General features: G+C 37.8%; 1 protein-coding gene and 1 pseudogene across 1 annotated transcript in view; both read left to right on the plus strand.

Moving 5' to 3' along the window:
- Window positions 1–20,311, plus strand: part of DCDC1 (doublecortin domain containing 1) — a 469,848-nt gene that overhangs the window by 94,813 nt on the left and 354,724 nt on the right. The gene's annotated exons all lie outside the window — the stretch shown is intronic.
- LOC142444271 (interleukin-6 pseudogene) lies at window positions 16,788–17,447 on the plus strand (annotated as a pseudogene).

The raw sequence follows: 20,311 nt of genomic DNA on the forward strand, positions 1-20,311 counted from the left end.
CATCTTTCTCCCATGGTGCTGCTGGTGGGTTTGAACCATTGACCTTACGGTTAGCAGATGAGCTCTTAACCACTGCCCTACCAGGGCTTCTTCCTACAAGTTTATATAAACAAGGTGGCTTCAAAAGGTCATGGAAAATCCATTACTATTTACATTCCATTTTCACAAACTTTTAGAAGGATGTGTACATGTGTACTTTAAATCTTTTCTAGTTTTATAAAAGTAAGGCTGTTAAAGAGAAGACACCATTCCAAACGTAATTGTGGCATATTTTCCCCCACTGTGCGAAGTATTTAAAATGTAAACAGCGCTATTGCATTTGAAGGCCGATCCTGTGTATTGTGAGAAAAAGGAATGCTCTAAGAGATCCTTAGTGCTTTGATGAAAAAAAATCCTTCAATGGCCTCAAGTGATATAAAATAAACATTATTACTAAAAGAAATATTCCGTGCAAATATGAATATAGATGAATAATTTTAGTATTGCAGAATTTGTCTATTTGACCAATTAGTAAGCTTTGCAACATTATGCCAAATGTAAGGATTAAAAAAAAACTAGATTCTGCCATCTCTATCGAAACTTCCCAACACACACACACACACACACACACACACACACACACTCACTCACTAATTTGTAATAACTTGAAGCTTTTTACTCAGCAATTTTAGCTTAGCACTTGTTAATTTTAAAAATATATAATCAAAAGGAATATGCTAATCACACATTTGCACACACATTTGTTTCCCAGGCATGCTCAGTTGTAGGTATCTTGAGTCTCTTTTATACTATTATGCCATGACATAATTTAAAATTATTTGCAATGCTTAGAAAAGTCACAGTAGTGGTACCATTATCAGGCCATTAATGGTTAAGAGAGAAGCCTGGCAGTAGCTGTAGTTGAGAGCGGGATTTCTTAGGAAATCTCTTAGCATTTAATGAACTTTGTTTGAGCTGCCCTTACTTCCTTTGACCCTAGGAGAGCCTTTTCTATAAATTAGGTAAAAAGGTGATGGGTATGATTTGAATACCTTTAACAAATTTGAGCGATATATTAAAGATAAAACTAATTATTGATATAATGTCTTTATATTCCACTTATAATTCAAAAATGAAAACAGGAATAGTATTTTGTTTGGATCCGATCAAAGATTACAGACTTGAACGGGTGCTGGAGGCGTCCCAAGGGAACTTTCTTTTACATGCATTTTGATAATGTCGCTTTGGAAGAAAACTCAGACCGACTGATGGATGTTTACGAACTTAGCCATTTTTCCATTTTTCACTTTAGCTTGGCGATTACAGCATGCAACTCCATTCTGCACACTACATTAGGGCGCTCTTAAATCTACACGGATTCGTGTAGATTAAAATGCGATATTATATTTAGGGCAGCATAAAGTCACTTGGTCTTACATTTATCACATTTATTTCCTTAAAAGTGGAAACATCTTAGAAATTGCTCAGAGCTAAGCAGAATCCATTTAATTGGCAATTTTTGAAATAGCATAAATGAGTTCCTATGAAATGTGGTTAACACTTTCAGTGACGGGCCTGTTCCGTCTCATTAGCATTCGTGTGATGTCGCAGTGGTGCTGGCGGGGGTGTTGGGGTAGGAATGCCATTGTGTAGAGTGCCAGTGTTTGGGGACAAACACTGCTGTGGAAGGAACGTGTGAAAAGGCCACAGTCCTGTCAGTGAATGGGGAGGGCTGTGCTTTCCATGTGCCTCAAGCAGGGAAGCTGTCATTCATAGGCCTAACACAGCTAAACAGCGGCCAAACACAAGCCTGCACTACCTTTTAAAATGATATTAGTGATTTTTAAACATGATCTTCTTTATTTATGATCCTACATAGAGCTTTTACTTGCTGCCAGTAAACAAAATAGATGTCAGTCTGTTCAGCAACACTGTAGAGATGCGTAAAAGTCCATGGAATGGTGCCAGGCAGCTATATCAATAATGTTTTGGAATGGCTGATGGGCAGTCTTGAATACAAGCATGATTTTGGGAAACGTTCATTTCTGAAAATATCTTCCTAATTTAGAGTTGTTTGTTGTTTTCAACCGTTACAATTTTCTCGAGAATTTGATGTAACCTTTGCATAGCATTAACAACAACAACAACAAGGATTTTGAAAGTTTCTAAATGTACGGTTTTGGTCATTTAGGGCCGTTCGCTGTAGAGTTTGCAGATTGCTACAGATCGCAGTCACTTCTGCCATCAGGAAAGAAAGGGCATGAAAATGTACCTAGTCTTTTGATAGCCTCCTTCTCAATTACGCAGACACTCGGACTCACGGCCACAGTAAGAGGTGAAAATGCATTTGTTTTGTATTAGAGACATTGGAAGAAACTTTACCTTATTCCTGATTTTTAGCACTTTAGAAAAGAAATGATCAACTCTATGATTCAATTTGAGCTTATTTGATTGCTTAAACAACAACAAGAAAAATAACCACAAATATGTCTGAAAATCTTGGGACGTATTCCGAACTTTGGTAGTGCAGGGAGTTACACAGATAATTTCTATTTAAGTCTAGAGCTGTGGGTAAAATTTTTATTTCTGAAATTTTCATTTGGAAATACATATTTAAGCTATTTGTAACAAGGAATTGCTTAGTAAAGTTTGTTGGAAAAGATATACTTTTCTGCCTTAGTGATTAAACCATTTTTCATCGGGGAGAGAATATATGATTCTTTCCATTTATTAGTTTAAGTTAGGGTCTGTTTTGAAAGCTATTACATAGTCTTTCTAGATGTTCTATATTTGGATATCAGGGTTTGAAATCTCAAATATTCAATTTCTCTTTCAAATATTAGGTCTTCTTTTTTAGGTTAGAATCACACTATAGCTTTAGTCTGTGAGCATATTGTTAAGTGAAGAATTGACGATCTAATTTCAGCATATATTGGTTTTGCAGCTTTAATTGGAAATATATTTTACTAATATGTTTAGTCACGCACTACGCAAGTACATGGATCTTGCTGAAAAATTTTTATAAGTTAATGTTGGCTCACTTTACCCACACTCCCAAAAATGTGATATTTATCTATTAAACCAATAATAGCACAATTCTGTTAAAATAGATTACGTTCAAAGTATGCTTGGGTTATATTTTAGACTGAAGGATTTCATTATTGAAAAAGTGTCTTTAAAGGGATATCAGTTTTTAAATTTTCTACAAAAATAATGTAGACACTTTGTCGTTTTTTAGATCCCGTGTCTTGGGGTCAGTAAACATCATTTATTGATCCTACCCTGACTGAAGGAATGACTTTACATTCATGTTATATGCATGTTTGAAAAGTAGGTCTGTTTTCTTGATTTAGCCTTCAGGGGCTATACCTCAAATATTTTGAACAAACTTTTTGATCTCTGTTGAAGTATTGGCACAAAATCAACAATATACAAATATAACTTACTATTAAAAGCCTGAAAAGAGTGCTCCACTAATTTTGAAATTAAAATGATGCCTGAAGGTTAATATAAGTGATTTTTGGAATATTGGGTTGTTTGTAGATTTGAATAATTGTGGAAAATTTTACCCCCCTGAAACCAAGCTGCATTCTAGTTACTTGACGTATTTTAAGGACCTTAAACTTGTGTCTCTTCTGTGTCGTGCTTTGAGCAGGCCTAGCATCAGTTAAATGAAGTGAAAATTGCATTCTTGTCTTGATAGAGATGAAAATGGATTTCTGGTCATGAAATAGATGTAGTTGTCACTTTTTTAAAAAGGTGTCAGCAGTTTGCTTCAGCGAGTAAGGTGCCAATTCAGGATGGCAGTAAACTTGTGATCTGAGCAATCAATAAAATGCTTCAATAACTTCTGCTTCATTACACTTATAATAAGAGGCTATAGATCCGTGGCACATAAAATGTTGATAAAGAGGACATGTGGGGACCGACTGTGACAGTTTTCTTGAAAATACAGTAAGTGCAATATTGCCATCTAGAGTTGGTTCGTAGGTAATTAGTAAAGGAAAGAAGTAGAAGAAAAAAGGAAGACCAAACCAAGAACTGATATTGAAATACTGCTAATTTTCCATCATTTATTTATCTTCAGAAAACATTTCCCTTGACTTGTCATAAAGCTGTTTAGGGTAGGAGAAAAAAATTCCCCAAAGCTCTTATACTACTAGATGGCAACTCTGTATCCTAGCTCAAATGAAACTTTTTAACTAAGAAAATTATTCATTAAATAACTCATTTAGAAAAAAATTTAGACTTAGAACTCTTTCTGTTTTTTATTTTGGGTGTGTGTGTGTGTTTGTATAATTCAGTAATATAATGATATAGCACCTTATTGAAATCTCGGTTGATGACCTTTCAGTTTTAAAAATGGTTATTTTTAAAAATTGTTCAATCATCCTTATTAATAACTGTTCTTTATTAATAGCAACTTCTACAAAAACTAAGAGCTTATTTTTAGATATTTAAAAATACATGGATTTAATTTACAAATAAATATATTTAATTAAAAACCCGTAGCACTCATGAAAGGAAGGATACATTTTGCTACTTGTAGACTTATAAAATTTTTGATCAAGTGTTGGAATCAACTCAACAGCAGCCAACAAGTTCCTTTTGGGGGTTATCTTTAAACAACTACTTTAAAAAGCATTGGTTGTTATTTTATTGATTAAATTGATTTATTTTGTTATTTTATTATTAAATTTATTTAAGTTGCTTCAGTGTGTAATACTTTTTAATGAACAAATACAGAAAAAATGCATTTCTACACTAACCATTATTGAATTCTTTCTGCTTCTGAATTTAATGCTGAAAATGCTAGTTCTAGAACCAAAAATTTAAAATCAAATCCGAATGTCAGTGTTTTATAATATTTAGTAATAGTAAGCTTAATATGAATGTAGCGTGACTTAATGGATTAAATTAAGTAATCAGAATATGTTTTATCTTTTATTCTTCCATTTTATTTCTTTTTCCATTTGTATAGCTAGCATTGGTAAGGCTATAGGCATAGACCTTCAAGTTTCACTGAGAAAACTAATTTGGCGTTAGAGTTTTCTGACATTTTACTATTTTGTGTCCTCAGTACATCTGTGTAGAATGACTCCTACAATTACAGAAAGGAAAGAAATGTAACTTATTTTCCTTTCCAAAATGGTATCCTCAAAAATGCTCGTATTATATATCATTAGCTACTCAATATTTAAGATAGTTTTTTAGATGAAGAAATCTTACTCTGAAAGTTTTAATCAGACTGAGCAGAAATGTTGCATTTTAAAGCCCTCAAATAAATATAGAATTGTTTGGGTAAAGTAAGTGAAAGTAGACCTGACAAATTTCCTTTACATTACTCAACCACCTACAGGTATTATTGCCTCCGGCTCTTTTGCAATGAGAATAAATTTTATAGTTACAGCAGCAAAGTGAAAGAGTGTGTCTGATAGATTCCCTGAACAGTTTCAACACCCACAGGTATTATTTGTAAGAAAACAATCATGCCGAGTCTTCAGCTGGTTAGAGAGGGCACAGCATTCTGTCTTCACCTGACACCTTATCTGTTCTGTCAGCATCCTGGGCCCCCTGCCTGCCTCTCCCTCCTCCCAAAACAATAATACTCACTGAGAGGTTTGTGTGAATGGACAAGAATATGAATTTCCCCCCCTCGAAGAACTAAAATGGTATTAAAAGCAAATTCTCAGGGAAGGGGAAGACCAACTCTCTGGAGGTATTTCCTATTTGCTATTCCAACTGATCAGTGTTGTCAGTAATGTTTAGGCAACATCTTTGATAATTTGGAATCAGGAGTGATGATTGATGAAACAGAGACTTGTAGTATCAACTGTTTTGGACATTATTGCTTTGCTTCATTTTATTCAGAAACAAATGGCTTCCTCTCACCTGTTGTTTTTGTTAATTAATATCATTTGCTTCAGTAGACATCAATCATTGTAACAAATTGCTGATTTAAAAATAATACAATTCATTATTTACTCATAGTCTATACATGTAGCAAAAGATGGAAATGAATTTAACATCAATTCATTGCTCTCTTCAGTCAAATTTTGTCAAATTAACCATGGCAGAAAATCAATTTTGCATAATTTGTCAAAGAATAAGCTAATCAGAATCCTCTTGCTCTGTATAAAGATTTCAGGTTCTTAAAGGTAACCAAGCATGCATGGAAAAGGGATATTGTAGGAGTGTATTTATCAACATTCACTCGATGGCACCGAGATGCAAATAGGGAATGCTTGAGAGAAGAGGATGCGGGCAAAAAATAAAGGTGCCGGAAAGATCCAAGTCCTTAGATTTGTCAACCCACTTGAGCTGTATAGTCTAGCCCTATGCTACCATTATCTCCGCATGGCTATTAAAGTTAAATGAAATAAGTAATCCAATTCCTTTGTCCAGCTATTTATATTTGGAGTGCTCAACAACCAGCTACCTTATCATTGAAAGTTCAATTGGACAGCATTGTTGTATAGGAAGAAAGTCAGTCAGACAACTCAACTACATTTGTAGAGTTGGATCGTGCATTCAGTGACTCACCAAATGTGAAAGCATATTTTAATATGGATGGAGTATACGAAGGATAAAACAAAATTGCAACCAACAACCTCACATAGCTTACAAAATATTCACTAGATAATGCTGCCAGGTGGACATCTCTAGACCCTTTAGTGTCTACTAAAAATAAAAACAAAAATAACTAACAAACCAACCAAACCTGTTGCAGTGTCCTCAATTTCAACTCCTTCTGATCCAAGTGGAATTGTTCCTGAGAGTTTCCAAGATGGTAACTCTTTTCAGAAGCAGACTGCCACATCTGTCTCCCACAAAGTGATTGGTGGGGTTCAAGCTACCAATCTCTTGGTTAGTAGTCAAGCACTTGAACTCTGTGCCACCAGGATACCATCTTCAGTCTTTCATAGGATCCTGTAAGTAAACTACACTGTGTGTTTCCAAGCAAACCAAACTCATTGTCGTGAAGTCAATTCTGACTCATAGCAACACTTTAGGACAAGGTAGAACTGCACCGATGAGTTTCTGAGACTTTAACTCTTTTTTTTATAAGAGTAGAAAGCCTCATCTTTCTCCCATGGAGCCAAATGTGGTATTGAACTGCTAACCTTGTGGTTATCAGCCCAACTTGTAACCACTACGCCACTAGAACTCTTAACTTGTTTATACCTACTACACTACCATGTGTTTAGTCATAGAGAAAATGATTCTGGCAGTTATTAATTTGGTCTGGTCTTCAAATAAGAACAGGCCTCCCTCCTACACCCCCCCCAAAAGGAAATAATTATGACACCAAACTAGACAAATTCAAATGATGAATTTTTGATGACTTCTTTCGTGCCCTGTCTCTGTGTTACTCGGGCTTGAAGATAGTGGATAATATCAAAGATCTTACCCTCAGAAAGCCTGCATTCTGGTTTGGAGACAAAGCAGACACACATGAAACTGCTAGGAAAAATACACATCAGTGTGTAATTAAATGTTAAAAATATTCAGATTCTGTGTACGAAGGGAATTTGGATGAAAGAAAGCAAAAATAGAAAGACTTTTAAAATGGAAATGAACATTAGAGGCATTTAACCCAGTCCTCCAACATTGTATGCTTTTCTTTCAGGAAGATAAGAGTGCTGAGGAGAAAAAGAAGTGATGCTAAATCTTTGATCATTAAAAAATAGCTTTTTTAGATACTTATAAAAATAGGTAATAATTGATAAAGTATTGCTTTGCTGTTTAATCTCAGGAGATGTATTTGAAAGAACAACTTAAAAGTTTTGCTTAGAAATGCCAATATTTGTAATATGTCAGAATTTACATTCTTTGAAACTCTTGATAACCCAATGATAAATATATACATATATAAGCATATAATATATATTTATATTAGCATAAAATATTGGCACATCGCTTTCCAAATGAGGGGTAGATAGATTTCTTCATCACGTACAGGATTACTTAGTAAGATGCTTTGGAGTGCTCGTGGTGCTGGGGAGGGACAATAGAACACAATTAAGCGACACAGCCTTCACCTACTGCTATTGCTCCTGGAATTCTACTTTTGTGGCTGAGGTCGACAGCTTGCTGTCACTACTGGACTGCTGGGGACTCAGTCAGGACTGCTCCTGGAAGCTTTGGCCTCAACCTGGCTCTCCCTGAGTGTCCATGATGTCATCCTTCTGGCTTTTGACCTCAGCACACCACCCTGCAGCCTCTGTGTGCTTTGAAATCGTATATTCATGAAAATGAAATAAAAATTCAGTTCCTTGGGGGAAATGTTAACTCTTTGGGGGTATTCTGGCTTGTAATTTTTGCTGCCTTATAGTTCTCTGGGGACCCACTCAGGAATTTGCCAGTCTCTTTCACACCCCAGCTGAGAGCAGTTCAAGAACTCTAGTCTGTGGTTCCTTTTCTGCCCCTACACAGTATCACTGCATCTTCTCTATGACTGTGCTCCCAGCTCTGTCCAGGTCTGGGAAGTGGGTCAGCAGCCTGACTGTAGTTTGTCTCCTCCCAGAGTCCCACAGGAGAATCCAGATAGAAGCCTGGAATCTAGATAGAATCTAGAGTCCTCATTTTATTGTAATAGCTCCCCTTCTCTGGACATAAGCTAGGAGACAACAGACCAAGTTTTGTGCATTTTAGCTTTCCTGCCCCAGCCTCCTTTTTTCTCACTTTCCCCGACTCCTTGAGCCCATAGCGGGTGGCCTTTCCCCTTCTCCTACAGTGGAGTGCTTGGACTTCAATAAGAGGAAGGACTTAATTTCATTTTAAGGAGCCCTGGTAGTCTAGTGGTTACTCATTGGGCTGTAAGCCTAATGTTTGTTTGAAATTACCAGCAGCTCCGCAGGAGAAAGACTGAGCTTTCTAGTAGCAGTCTCAGAAATTCATAGGGAATTGGTGTGCATCTGCACCGACTTGATGGCCGAGAGTTTGCTGTCACTTTGCAATCCACAATAAAAATATACATTTTATATTACAATCCAGTACTGTATATACATCCCTCCCCATATTTATGTAGAACACTAGTTTATCAGATGCAAAATTTTACCTTACTACATGTGAGGCATTGTTAAAACCCTAATGTGAGTCTGCTGTATTGACTTCACCGCCTACCGAAATGTATTGAGGGCAGCGTTTCACTCTGTTTATCTTAAAGTGGCTTTTAAAATTTTTAAATATTCCCCAATATTTTATTGCAGTTTTTGAAGATATAGAAATATTGATAGAATTTTATATACAATACTCACAATACCTATCATTTGGATTCTTCTATTGCCATTTTACTGTACTTGCTTTGTCTAATGGCCATCTGTCTATTGATCCATCAAACCACGATTTTATTTTTGATACATTTCAAAGTAAATTTCAGATATCAGTATGATCTCTTCCTTCTCTTTTTATCAATCTGGCCTATGTCGCTTCGATACCTGAGAAGTGCCCAATGGTTAAATATTTTAGATATCACTATAAACCAGAAGCGGAATAAGAACGCAAAGCTGTGAGCAGCATTAAAACATATGCCTGCTGGGTTTCCAGTCAGAAGTAAGCAATGTGCACTGTGTACTAGTGGGTAGCAGAGACGTGAAGGGTTCTTCCTGAGATGGGCATCTGGGACGTGGCTTGCTGTGTGAAGCCAGGTACGAGGGTTCTGAATCCTTCCAGTAGGCTAGTTCATGGAAGCAAGTTGAAAAGTTTGCAGATCTATTGGCTAGAGCTACAGATGTATAGAAGACCCTGGGCTCCTTGAGTGAAGGGGGGGCTGGAAAACATGGTTCGATTCCTCAGAACTGAGCTAACCATGGACAGATTGTGTTATTAGAGATACAGTAATCATCATGGCACTCGAGACTTTAGGGCTTATTTCTCCACAGAAATCAGTGAGTTGGGTAAAAGCAATCGGAAACTTCCGGACAGGAGGAGAATACTCCTAAAAGGGATAAAGCTCCATGCGCACTAAGCCTACAAAACAAAATGAAGAAACACATGAACCACTCAAATGGTCAGGCAGACTATGAAAACAGCAATCAGAACACGAATTTACTGAAGATGAATTTATTTGGAACCATCTGGAAAAGACTATGAATTCAGAATATAAAAAGTATCAAAGAGATCTATGTACATATATTTATAGTTTTAGTATTAAGGCAGTAGATGGACATTGGACCTTCACGCAAGTACTCCCTCAATGCAAGAACACTTTGTTCTATTGAATTGGCATTCTATGATGCGCACCTTCCCAACACGATCGCTGAAGACAAATGGGTGCACAAGCAAATATGCTGAAGAAAGCTGATGGTGCCCGGCTATCAAAAGATATAGCAGCTAGGGTCTTAAAGGCTTGAAGATAAACAAGCGGCCATCTAGCTCAGAAGCAACAAAGCCCACATGGAAGAACAAACCAGCCTGTGTGATCACGAGGTGTCAAAGGGATCAGGTATCAAAGAACAAAAAATCATATCATTGTAAATGAGGGTGAAAAAAAATTTTAATTAAAAAAAATGAGGGTGAGCACAAAGTGGAGACCCAAAGCCCATCTTTAGGCAACTGGACACCCCCTTACAGAAGTGTCTCGGGGAGGAGACAAGTTAGTCAGGGTCCAGGATAGCAATGAAAAACGTACAATTTTCCTCTAGTTCTTAAACGCTTTCTCTCCCCACTATTATGATCCCAATTCTACCTTACAAATCTTGCTAGACCAGAGAATGTACATTGGTACAGATAGGAACTGGAAAAACACAGGTAATCCAAGACAGATGACCCCTTCAGGACTAGTGGTCAGAGTGGATACCTGGAGGGTGGAGGGAAGATGGGATAGAAAGGGGGAACCGATCAGAAGGATCTACATATAACCTCCTCCCTGGGGGATGGACAACAGAAAAGTGGGTGAAGGGAGATGTCAGATAATGTAAGATATGACAAAAGAATAATTTGTAAATTATAAAGGGTTCACAAGGAAAAGGGGAGCAGGGGGGAGGGAGGAAATGAGGATCTGATATCAAGGGGTCAAGTAGAAAGAAAACATTTTGAGAATGATGATGGCAACAAATGTACAATTGTACTTGATACAGTGGATGGGGATGTATGGATTGTGATAAGAATTGTAGGAGCCCCCAATAAAAAGATTTTTAAAAAATAAAGTGGTATACATTTAAAACCACAAGAACTTACAAAACAAAATGTGGTAGAAATGAAATAACATAAGGATATAGAAATCTTGAAAATGACAAAATGACTATTGCAATGAAAATACCAATGTATGGGTGGATTTTAAATCTTCAAACTAAATGAATTTATGAACTGAAACAATTCCACAAAGAACAAGAATGCCAAGAGACAAAATTATGAAATAGCTATTAAGGCACTTGGAGAATGTTTTAAGAGATCGTTCTAATGAAAAGAAGGGAGGTTTTTGATAAAGCAACTACATTTGAAGGGTTAATCACTGAACGCTTTCAAGAACTGAAGAAAGGCATGTATCTATGTATCAAAAGTACAATCAGAATTGTGTACTGAACTAATTCAGATTAATCCACACTTCAGCATATAATAGAAAATATGAACCATCAAGTAAAAAGAGAGTATCTTAAAGTTACCAGAGACAAAAAACAGATTGCTAATAAAGGAATGCTCTTTAGACTAATAGAAAACTTGCTCAAAACCAAAGAAATAAGAATCCCATAAAGTACTGCAAGGCCTTTCATGCAAAATGTTATGCCTTTCTAAACCAGTATTCTGCAACTACGGTGAATAGTGAGTTTTTTAGACACACAAAAAGGAAGAAAGTTTATCACCATACCCAATGACTTTCTAAGGGCTATGTTCTCATAAGAGGAAAAGTAAGCTAGAATGAAGGAAAGAAATGCAAGACACAACAATAACCACATAAACCCAGACTCACTGATGGAACAGTCTCAAAGCAACTCATAGCGGCTCTATACCACAAAACCAAACCTACTGCCATCGAGTCAGTGCTGATTCCTAGTGACCCCCCCCCCCCCGCCATGGTTCTCTGAGACACCACCATGGCTCCTAGTGACCCTAGATGAACAGGGTGGAGCTGACCTCCTGTGCACTGGAGTAGAAAGTCCTGTCTCTCTTCCAGTGAGTGGCGTTTGAGTCTATTGGTGCAGTTGCTGTGTCACACTCCCTCATTGGAGTTCTTCCTCCTTTTCCCTGCCCGGCCGCTTCGCCAACCATGAAGTCTATTCCAGGGACTGCTCTCTCCTGATAACACGCCCCAAGTACTTGAGAGGCAGTCTCACCATCCTTACATGTAAGGTGCATTCTCATTGCACTTCCAAGACAGATTTGTTTATTCTTTGGGCAACCCATGGTACCTTCAGTATTCTTTGCCACCATCATGCTTCTTCAGTCTTCCTTATTCACCATCCAATTTTCACATACATATGAGGCAATGGAAATATCATGGTTTGGGACAGGCTCATCTCAGTTGTCAAGGTGACATCCTTACTCGTCAACATTTCTAAGCGGTCTTGTGTAGCAGAGTTGTCTGATGCTATCTGATTAAGATGACCTAAATGAGACTCACATATCAGATAAAAACTTTCTTACAAATCAATTAAAAAACCTACATCCAAATAGGAAAAAACGATAAAGGATTTAAATGGTGAAGCCACAAATCTACACATAAATCTACCTGGTTGCAGTTATTTATAGATTCCCAAGTCATTCTCCTTAATTCCTTGGAAATTTTAGCTCTTAACTCTACCCTCTCTATATTACTTCTGTCATGAGGTCGATAATTTCTATATGCAAATGACCATTCTTCCAATATCCTAGAATTGGAAGTAACCTCTTCCCAATGATTTGAGCATCAACATTTCCTCAGCCACCTTGGAATCCCCCAGATTATAGCCTGCCTCGATTTTGTCATTTGTCCTTACCAATAGCTGTACACCTTGCATAATTTAAAATGTAACCATTCCTGCTTCTTATTGACGCTGCTTGGTTTTTAAACAGACTCTTTTCAGTACCTTCCCCCAACAATTGCTTGATCTTATTGCAACTCTTTTATTGTTCCGAACCCACCCCTCGTCTTATTTCCCTCCTTATCCAGCTTGGATTCCACAGTCCATCTATTTAATCAGCAAACTGCCACCTCAGTGATCACGCTCCCTTCCTTGTATTTACCTTGCAGAACCTCAACTGAAAGTTAAATCAACCGTGCTGATTGATCTCAATTTAAATGCCAGAAATTGCTATTACATTTTCTAGCGCCTTCACTTTCTCATGCACCTACAGGATTATGTAATGCTTTATTCCACTGCTGTAACATCTCCCCCTCAGCTGGTGACCTTGCTTTCTACTGCACCGAGAAACAAAGAGTAATCAGAATGGTCTATAAAGCCTCTTTCCCTTACCTCATTTCCTTCAGACCCCTTTGTGTTCTTGAGCATACAGGACACACATTGAGACCCCTTTGTTTGTGTTTTCCTTTCTCTGAAAAATCTTTGCCTAGATATTCACACAGTTCATGTTTCATATCACTTTCTTAATGGCCCTTCCATCCAAATTGAATTCCCCAAGGCTCCGATCCTCCCTGCCTGCCTTATATTCTCCATAGCTTATGCTACCTTTCATAATACTATATATCTCATTCATTTGTTATTGTCTTTTTCTCCACATCAAAATTTAAGCTTCATGAAGGCAGGACATTTGTATATTAAAGATATACACATATCCATACACAAACATACCAAATCCTTCTGTAATATTCTTTTGTCTGACACTAGTTAACAATACTCTTGAGATAAAGAGTTGATTGCTGGTTGTTATACTGTGCTTAATAACCATTCTTTTGACATTGAATAATTATATTGTTTTGTTTTTCTTTTTCTGAAATGGCTGTCTTTATAATTATTAACTTAGAACACTTCCCAGGAAGAAAAATGTTAAATCTAAGGATATGAGTGGCAGCTCTTCTCTTGATAAGTCCTTCATAAGGTTCCATCAGTGTACCAGTTTCAGGAGACCGAAATAAAATTTTAATTTTTGGTAATTTAATATATATTTTGTTGCTTTTATATGAACTTATTTTATTGCCTTTTAGGTTAAACATTTTTGTATGTTTTTTTAGTTAATTAAATGTCTTTGTTCAAATGGTCCTTGGTATATTAGAAAATGCATATATTTAATAGCAATTAAAAATCATGCCTGTGTTGATTTTCTAAAAAGCGAACTAACATATGTGAAATTAACTTTGATATAAAAATCAAAGTATAGGTATAACACAATGCATCTGATTAAAAAGGATAAAACCTAACCTCACAAATTTGCCGGTATACAGAATACAGACTTCAGTCTTAAGAGGTTATTTCAACAACATTGCTTTGTTTAAATGTATCTTAGCTTTAGCTTAAGTGTATTCTTTTGGATATCCTTAATGATGAAATGTTCATCTTTGTAGCATATAATAAATTCTTGGGTCTACCAAGACCTAGTTTTAGCAAAGATGGTTAAAATCTTAGCATGAATCTTAGTATCAAAATTAGTGTCACCAAATGAATACAAGATCACTAAGAATTTGTGTTATCGACTGTTAGGTTAAATGCTGACCATTAATATTACGAAAACCATTTAAATATCTAATTAGTTGTGCATAAGAACCCTAATTGGGTATTTTATCTCCAAGTGTGAATAGTTTAGATCAAATGTATGTTCACCGAAATATGCTCACGTGTGATTGTGTTCACTGTTCCTGTTCGCTCACACTTCATGGCTCCCTCAGAGCAACTCTTTCTAGTTCTCTGACCAAACCAGTCATTGGTTTGGGGAAAGGATATCCCAGAGTCTTATCTGTGGCTTAACAAATTTGGGGTACAGTGACTGTGCCTGAGAATGTGAATTTGGGAGTCAGAATACATAGGTGCAAGTCCCAGCTATCCTGCTTACCTGTTTTTCTGTTTTCTCATCTGTAAAATAGTAATGATAAGATTCTTTTGAGATGATTTGTTGAAAATGGGTGAATCTGATTCTCAGTTTTGTTTTCTTTCTTTTGAATTGTGATCTCCCTCTCTCTCTCTGTATGTGTGTGGTTTTCTTTAGCACCATCGCTGGCACTTGCTGGCCAGCCTTTGGAGCACTGCTGCTCCAGGTCAAGTCTTGTTTAGACGTGCCTTCACTGTTATCCCTCCGTTCAAGTCATGCATGAGTCATTTTATCCCTTTAGAGGGACATATCACATACCCAGATAATTCTGCTATCTAATTTCATAAAAATAATCTATTACCATCTACTTACTAAAATCCAGAACCTTTTCATATAATCAGGACATTTCCCAGTGGCTGTACAGCCAATATACCAATAGAGGGATACAAGGAGAATGAAGCCGAAAGCTTTCAAGTTAAGTTTAAAGTACTTCTCTGAATTTTTATGAATGCATTTAATTAATTTTATTATTGTTGCACAAAGTTTTGTCATAAGTTTTTAAACCTTTCAGCTTATCTTCTCCTTAACATTTAGCTGTTATATCTTATTATATGAGGGCAAGTCAGAAAGAGTTCAAAGTCATACGTGTCCAGGTCCACTCTAAATAAAATCTGCTCAAACATGTTTCATGATCAGCACTGGGAACACTCAGCGGTCTATGCCAAGGAATGTGGAAGACAGCCACTTGACTAAATAACTGAAAGAGATCCATATTTATGCCAACTCCAAGAAAAGTGACCCAACAGAATGTGGAAATTATTGAATAATATCACTGATACCACATGCAAATAAAATGTGGATAATAATTCAGAATTTGTTGCAGCTAAACAGCCACAGGGAGCTTATGGAAAATCAAGCCACATTCGGAGGAGAATGTAGAATGAGGGATATTATTGGGAATACCAAAAAGATGTTTACTTGTGTTTCAGTGACTGTGCAAAGGGATTTGACTATATAGATCACAACGAAGTATGGATAGTGTTCAGAAGGATGGGAATTCGAAAGCACTTAATTATGCTGATGTAAAACCCAGCCCTACACTCAGAGGCTAGCCTTCAAATAGGACAAGAAGACACTGCACGCTTTAAGACCAGGGAAAGCGCGCATCAGGGTAATATCCTTTCGTCATTCTGTTGAACAAATAGCCTGAGCAACTGGAACGTTCGAAGAAGAGTATGGTATTGACAACTTGCAATGTGCAGATAATAACAATCTTGATTGATGAAAATGAAGAGGACTTATTGATAAAGATCAAAGATTCCACCTTAATGTAAAGAAAACAAAAATTCTTACAACTCAACCAACAGACAACATCATGATCAATAGAAGTTTGATGTCAGGGATTTCATTTCACTTGGATCCACAGTCAATGCTCAGGGAAGCAGCCACCGAGAAATCAAACAAGGCATTGTACTGGGCAAATCTGCTGTACAGGATTTTTTAAAGTGTCAAACAGCAAAGGTGTCTCTGTGAAGATTAAAGCACATCTGCCCAAGTTGTGGTATTTTCAATGGCCTGTGGTGCATTTGAAAGGTGGACAATGCACAAGGAAGCCTGGTGTAGAAATACTGCGTTTGGACAGGCCTGGCTGCTGAGATCATGGCCGTCCTGGAGATATAATTTGCCTGAGACCAAGGAGCTCCCTTCAAGATGTGTCATCATAGGTGTCCTCCACTCTGGAGCTCATAAAAGAGTCCAGGCACTGGAGGGAGAGCCAGATTCAGAGCTTATAGCCCTCTCCGTGAGGGGAGTCCTTCCCAGCCACCTGTGGATTCAGCAAGTCAAGTCATACTGGGAACCAGCGCTGTGACCACAAGTTCCAGAAGCCGAGGCCCTTCCCTTGACTGATGTCCAGACTGAAGAGGCAGCAGACAGCTCTGCGATCCCTGCTCAAGCCACTAGGAATGAAAAGCACAGCAGAAGACGGGCAGTGTGATTTTACTCGAGTTGGTGGATTGTGGTTGTGGTGTCTGCTGAGGAAACTCAGGAACATAAGAGCGCTGCATCTGCCCGTCAGAAACTCAACTATGAAGTCCCTCTCAACAAGCACCTTCAGTCCAGTAGCCTTCTCCCTGGGGCTGCTCCTGATGATGGCTTCTGCATTCCCCACGCCGAGACCCCTGGAAGGAGATTCTAAAGGCGATGCCATCTCAGACACACCACCGCTCACCTCTTCAAAAGAAACACTGGAAGTCCTGATGTCCATCCTCTCCCAAGTCGAGGAACTGCGAAAGGAGATGTGTGACAAGTATGACACGTGTGAAAGCAGCAGGGAAGCACTGGCAGAAAACAATCTGAACCTTCCAAAGATGAGAGAAGAAGACAGATGCTTCCAAGATGGATTCAACAAGGAGACTTGCCTAAGGAGACTCATCACTGGCCTTTCACAGTTTTACAAGTACATGGAATTCGTGGGGAGCACTTTGGAAGAGGAGAACAGAAAGCTCTCAGGTGTGCTGAAGAGCATCAAAGCACTGATCCAACTCCTGAAGAAAAACATGAAATAATACGGTCAAACGGCTCTGCACCTTGGATACCCTCATCCTTCCCGGAGGCAGATCATTTCATGGAATGTGTCAACTTACCTCACATAAACTGCTAATTTGAATCTATTGTTAAAGAAATATTCATATAAAATCGCTTCGCGGCCTTTTGGCTAAGATAAAGTGTAAGAAATATTCATATTGTATTTGCATGTTTAAATTTTTTTAAACCAATAAATTAGCTTAAAAAAAAAAGAAATACTGCGTTTGAATTTTGAAGTATCAGGGACCGCCAGAAGAACAAATGATCTGTCTTGGGAGAAGTACAGCCAGAATGCTCCTTAGAAGGGAGGATGGTGAAACTTCATCTCATGTACTTTGGACATGTTTTCAGGAGAGCTCAATCCCTACAAAAGGACGTGGTGCTTGATAAAGTAGAAAGTCAGTAAAAAGAACAATGGGTTCAACCATAAGGACAGTTCTGAAGTTGGCACAGGGCTGTGCAGGGTTTCCTTCTTTGTTCAAAGGGCCATTATGAGCCTCATTCGAGTGACCAGTGGACACTTGCAGCAAGTTCTCTCACTAATAAACTTGTCAGTCTCATTGGGGGGGCCTTCTGAAAAAAAAAGGGTTCAATCTGCTGGGCCAATTAAATTCAAGGCAGATAAGTCAACCAAGAAGATTATTTGAGACTGGTTTTTGGAAATGATTCCAAAGGAGTAATGGAAAGAATGCACAGTCACTGTACCCCAAATTTGTTAAGCCACAGATAAGACTCTGGGATATCCTTTCCCCAAACCAATGACTGCATTTGCCCTATATTTGCTTCACTGACCAGGGAAACATCAGAACTTCATTCCAGAATGAAGAAAACTACTCCAAGACGAGCTGCTTCCTCCTTTGCTGGCCACAAACGTAGCTGTGCAATTTTAAAGGGCAACTAAAAATAAGATGAAAGAATTTGAGCATCTGGAGATTTTTTTCTGTACAAACACATAACATATATGTATATATATGTTATATGGATTTATAACATCTCTATACAAATTTAACATATATGATAATTTATAATTAATTACTAACTCTGAATCAAATTATATTTTAATTTTTGGACATATTTGAATTTTCTTTAGATTACTTTTTTTTAACGTGAGGCTTCTTAATGGGGCATTTCATCTTCCTGGAGCTCTGGGTCACTTTGTCCATGTGCATGTTAGGGGCAATGCTACAAGGAAACTCGGTCTTTTGACCCCAGATCCTGAGGGGTGGAATGCACTGTTTCACTATTATTCTTACTTCATGTGCGATTGGGGTGAAAACACAAATCTTGCAAGACATTTGCAGGGGAAACAAGAAACAGTTCCCAGTTTATTTTGAAACATGTGTTATTGCTTGGTAAGATGGAAGGAGGCCTCTAAAATTGAAGCTAAACCTATACTCCTGCTTTAGACAGTGGCTTCTGAGTGCCAGGAATATTTTAGACCAGGGGTCCTCAAATTTTTAAACGGGGGGCCAGTTCACTGTCCCTCGGATCCGTTGGAGGCCGGACTATAGTTTTTAAAAAAGAAAAAAACTATGAAAAAATCCTATGCACACTGCACGTATCTTATTTTGAAGTAAAAAAACAAACGGGGCAAAAACACCCGGCGGGCCAGATCAATGTCCTCGGTGGGCTGCATGTGGCCCGTGCCGTGGGCCGTAGTTTGAGGACCCCCTGCTTTAGGCAATCAGTGGGCACCTTGGAAGGACGTTTTCAGTAATTTTAGGATATGTCTGCCTAACTGGACGTGCTTACAATTCATGTTTTGTGTGTTGTACTAAGCTGCTTTGAGAATATTCTGTTGTTAAGTTGTCACAACATAGAAGATCTTAAAGGACAATAGGAGCCATTGGTTGACTTCAGAGATTCAGTGTGTGTGTGATTTTTGTCCCCAAATGGCATCTGACATCTGCTAGTAAGGTGGATGAGATTCCATCTTGAGAATGTTTCTCTTTTTACTTGGACACAGTCCATTTGAGTTGTCTTTCCGCCCCTCAATTGATACACTGCTTCTTGGGACTCTTCAGTAAGCAGTCCACTGGAAGAGCGCACTACAGAAAAACTGTCTATTTTTGATTGGTGTGACAAGGGCTTCTGAAGCAAAAACACTTATGAAAATATAATTTTTACCTCTGGAGGGTATTATTAATTAGGTCATATTTTTCCAAGGAGCTCTATTTTGATTTTATGACACATGTATGATTATGAATTAAATTGTTTTACTCTTTTGGAGAATTAATTAAATACATTCATTTTGACAGGTTTGCTTGTTTATAATGTATGAGAGATTAAATTCTGAAAACTAAGTTTGTAACAGACTGTGATTTACAGTGAAAGCTTTGAATCCATCTTTACGTTTCTATGTAGATTCAGTCTCCATGGAATTCCTTCTGTCCATTGTCCAGCAGTATGAATAGCCTTGCCTTCCTTCAGAGTATCCTGGAAAGTTGACAGCTGCCACTTTCTTAGCCAGTCCAGGGAAGAAGTCTAGTGCTTAGTGATTTACTTGGATATATCCTTGATGGAATTTGGATTATAATCTGCGTGATTCTGAGTTATAATCCTGAATGTCTTGGTTGGAGAGCCCTGGAACCAAACTGTAGGCTCTTCTATGTAGCCCAACATATGTGTCCTAACGACAGTCCCTTTCCTGCATCTGTGTTCTTGCCTGCCACTGTCCTGCATTGACTGCTGCCTGTCATGCTCTTGTGACGGGTTGACTTGTATTCCCATGTCCTATTTAACAGCCAATGCACCGCTGATCCTTGGATGCCTTTATGGATTTGTGCTAATGGTCTTCCACACACAGATGAATTGTCTTGTTTGTTTCCTCTTTCAGACTTCACAA

Source organism: Tenrec ecaudatus, chromosome 4 (genome assembly GCF_050624435.1).
Source record: "Tenrec ecaudatus isolate mTenEca1 chromosome 4, mTenEca1.hap1, whole genome shotgun sequence".
Taxonomy (NCBI): Eukaryota; Metazoa; Chordata; class Mammalia; order Afrosoricida; family Tenrecidae; genus Tenrec; species Tenrec ecaudatus.